The sequence below is a fragment of the Trichechus manatus genome, unplaced genomic scaffold (genome assembly GCF_000243295.1).
Source record: "Trichechus manatus latirostris isolate Lorelei unplaced genomic scaffold, TriManLat1.0 scaffold00715, whole genome shotgun sequence".
In the NCBI taxonomy this organism is placed as follows: domain Eukaryota; kingdom Metazoa; phylum Chordata; class Mammalia; order Sirenia; family Trichechidae; genus Trichechus; species Trichechus manatus.
Window position 1 is genome coordinate 13,043 of NW_004444651.1, and position 4,315 is coordinate 17,357.

General features: G+C 51.7%; 1 pseudogene; it reads left to right on the forward strand.

The window, feature by feature from the left end:
• The first annotated feature begins 1,201 nt into the window (after positions 1-1,201).
• LOC101349782 (double homeobox protein 4C-like) lies at positions 1,202-2,506 on the forward strand (annotated as a pseudogene).
• The last annotated feature ends 1,809 nt before the right edge of the window (positions 2,507-4,315 follow it).

Here is a 4,315-nt window from a genome sequence, read left to right on the forward strand (position 1 = left end):
GTGGGATTACAGACAGTTATTTTAATGAGGCCAGAGGCAATCTACAGGATTAGGTTTATCTCCAGGCAATCTCTTTTGAGACAGAAAAGAGAGAAGCCAGCAAAGAGGAGAGTCAGGCGGGGTGGGTGGGGATAAGTGGATGAGAAAGGAGCTAGGAACTGACCTTGCACGGGGAAACAACTCAGGGGGAGGTGAGCATCAGCAGCCAATAGAACCCACTGTGGGAAAGAGTCAGATATTCAGACTCCTTCATGGCCCCCATACACAGGATATTGCTGGGATCATAACCAACTCATGGTCCAGGCAGGATTGCACCGCCAAGACTCTTCCCAAGAACCTGAGAATCCAAAGGATCCATGATTCACAGAGTTGTGTGATTGTTCCTGGATTTGAGATCTGTTCTAATTGTCTGACATGTTGCAAATCCTAGCCTCTATAAAGAAAGGAGGCAGGGATTCCAGACAGTTATGTTAACGAGGCCAGAGGCAATCTACAGGATTAGGCTGTATATCCAGGCAACTTCTTTTGAGATAGAAAAGACAGAAACTAGCAGAGAGGAGAGGGACCTATTGGCAACAAGACAGAAGAGGCAGATGCAGAGTGTGTCCTAGGGACCTGGGGTCCCTTCGTTGAAAAGCTCCTAGACCAGAAGGAGAGTTATGACAAGGACCTTGCTCCAGGGCTGACAGACAAAGCCTCCCCTGTGCCCATCCCCCTCCTCCTCCCCCTCCCACCACCAAGGCTGGCTGCCTGAATGTCAACTCCTCACTTCCTGGACTGTGAATCCATTTCTGTTTGTTAAAGCCTACACTTGTGCTAGTTCTGTTTAGAGCAGCGCTAGATAACTAAGGCACCTGGGAATGCCAGTCAGCTTCCCCAGCTCCCAAAGACCTGACAAGGTGCCAGAAATCCTTCCATTAGAAATGCATTCCTCTGTCGCAACACGTTAACAGAATGAAGGTTGCCAAATTCCCTGATAAAGTCTCCACTTCCACTTAAGAGTCACCCAGCCCTTCCACAGTTTCCTCCAAGGTCTTAGGTATTTAATGAAGGGCTCCAGTGGGAAGGTATTTAAGAAATGGGCCTTGGCGTTTTCCAGTGCTCCGCAAAGCATTCTGGGTCTGGGTGTCTCTGAGTCCTGTGTTTCCGGGAGCTGTTCACTTGGCCGCTAGTCTCCGTGCAATCCAGCTGACTTGCCAATATGGATCTGACCAGCACTTCAAGTGGCTCTCCAAAACCACAAGGCTGACAAGACAGGTTGGTTTTGAAGCCGAGTCAAAGAGAGGTACTGCGGGTGTCATTTGAACAGAAACCCTACCCTGGTATCACTACCAGAGAAGAACTCACCCAAAAACTGGCATTCCAGAAGATCGCATTCACATATGGTTTCACAACCGCAGAGCACGTCACCTGAAGAAGAGCCGCTCGGCCTCTGGACGCGCCTTCGAAGAAGAGCCATTCCAAGGGGAGGAACAGCCTCAGCCTTGCTCTCCGGAAAATTTCCCCAAAGCAGCCAGACGAAAGCACACATCCATCACCAGATCTCAAAGGAGCCTCCTACTTGAAGCCTTTGAGAAGAACCGATACCCTGGTATCGAGGCCAGGGAAGAACTGGCTCAACGAACGGGCCTTCCGGAATCCCGAGTTCACCTATGGTTTCAGAACCGAAGGGCTCGGAACCCAGTGCAGAGCACAAGTGCACCACCGGTGAAGTCCTTGGCAGAGAGTCCAACGCATGGGACGATTCCGCTTGACTGAAGCAACCTGTCCTGTGTCCAGAGCACGTCTCATCATGGCCTACCCTCCCATCCCTCCAGCAGCAACCAAGCCATCCTCCCTCTTCTCCTGGAGTCCCACACACCCTTTGTTGCTTCGCATCTTACCCAGGGCTGTGTCAGCCAAGCACCAGGTGTCATGATGGTCCAGCCCAGCCTGGGTGTGCAGACAGCAGAGACCTCTCATGCCCCGGGACAGGCCTGAATCCCTTGCCAACAGAAACAACTCTGGGAAAGAGGCTGTCAGATACTCAGACCCCGTCCTGGCCCCAATACCCAGGACATGGCCAGGATCCCAACCAACACACTTTCTTGGCAGGATGGCACAGCCAAGACTCTCCTCAGCCTGAGAATCCAAAGAAGCAGGGGCAGGCCCTGGCTCAGCAAGGCCCAGTTCCCTTCATGCTCTGGGGCTGTGAGGTGTCCCAGGGTGTGTTGGAGACATGTCAGCCCAGCCGGGAGGCACTTCAGCAGCCCAGACATCCCGAGACACACCTGTGGTAAGAGCCGACACAATCAGCCCAAGGCTCATCTCGTCCACTGGACCAAGACTGTCTAGAAACACAAGCCTTTTAGAGGAACTCCTCTCCACCACAGAGTTTCAGGAACAGGCCCAAGCCTTTGTGAACATGGATCCACAGGCAGAGAACCCTCCATAGCTCGAAATCTCCCTCGGGGACATTGACTTTCAGGCTCTGCTTGACGAGCTGCAGGACTCGCCAGGGCTTTAGATTTAGGAGGTGGCCGTCCAAACCCACATCCAGGCATCTTATCCCCTGTGGAGGAATCAGAATGATTTAAAGGGATGCTGAACAACCAACACGTGGTGTTCGGGAGCAAAACGAACGCAGGAAGTAGGATAAGACTCTGGGAAACTTCCATCCGGCACATTGTCACAGCGCTGATGATATGTCTTCAAGTCAATGGGTGCCCGCTCCTTTGGAGGCTCCCTCTTGCCACTGGAGGCACCACGGACACCAGGCAGTGGACCTGCTCACTGAAGCCACAGGAACAAAAGCCTTCTCATGACTGACCTGAACTCCTCCCTGCGATCATCACCTCCCCGGCAGTCTGGGCAATTCACAAATTGGAACCAAACCCCAGCGAGGCAAATGGGTCTCCCTTGCACGTGTCTCAACTTCTGTCCCTTCTGAAGAGATGGGGAGTCAAACTGGGAAATTAGGTTGATGTGTAGAGAATGAGGGGATGCTCTTTGTACTCATAACGGGATTTTCTGAAAATAAGGGATTTTTTTTTTTGCTTGTTCATTTCTCCTTAGCTTTGAGAGTGGGAATTGGGAAATGGAAGAGAGTTTGTTCTGTATCCATCACTGAAGGAATGATGGCACAGGTCATGTTCCAGAGGAATCGCACCCCTGCAAACGTATGTTTTCCATGAGCCACTTTCAACTCACAGAAAATGGACCAAAAGGCATTAGGGCAACACGATTCCATCACTGAACAAAGTGTATCGATGTAATTATTGTCACTCTTTTTTGGGGTTATGTATATGTCTAGGGTCATGTCTACCCATATGCTTGCCTATCTTATGAAAAATAAATTTATTGGATATAAACTTCAGGCGTCTTTCTTATCATCTTTTATCTCAGACTCCTGCCGTCGTCGTGGGAAGTGGTAGCCTCTAAACCATGAGACAGATTATCCAGCTGGATAAGAGTATTCATTGGTACAATAAAAACATAGTTGAAACGTTCACAAAAAAATAACCCATTTTTTAAAGATGGAGAACATGCGTCTGAAAAAAAATCTCAATAGCACAAAGGATTGTGAAATGACAAGTAGGTGTCTCTGCAGGAGCTTCGCTCCATTCCTAGAAGCCCCAATCTCCTACCCCTATCCCAGACCTCTATGCACTCCCCCCACTTTCTAAATAGGAATGAGGTCACACCGCCAGCTCTTTTTCCTCCTGCTGGAGGAAAGCCTCTGGCTGCCTGAGGCTGTCTGGGTCCCCACTGCTTACCGGCCCCGTGTGAAAGTGCCGATTGGCCCACAGCATCACCAGGTTAGTGTGTCACCGAATCTAGTGGTCTTTGTTAGTTGGCTAGGACTCTTACAGGAACGAATGACTTAAAGGAAGGAGCCAGTAGAAAAAAGCAAGCGAAGGAAGGAAAGAATGTTTGACACACAACACTAATTTGCTTCGGTCCGTCTGGGCTCGTGAGCCCACGTTTTGGCGACGCCGGGCTGTCTGGGCTTCAAGATCAGATCAAGGCCGAGTTCAGAGGACCTAACCCTCCCTGCCAATCGAAGGCGGGCGAACAGAGAGGGGCGGAGAACGGCGGGGGTCGGGGGAAGAGTGCGGACAGGAGAAGCGTGTTCAAGGGCAAGTCATGGAGAGCTAAAAGAGGCGACGAGGTCCGCGCCATGTCCTGGCCCTCGGCAGAGGCGGCCTCACCAGGTCAAGGCGGATTCCGAACGCGGAGGCTGGAACAGGAAGCCCGGGGCTCCCAGGGCGTGGAGGGGACCGGGCCTTGCTCCGCGGGAGAGGCCGCGCCCTCTGGCGGCCGCAGCCCAGCAACA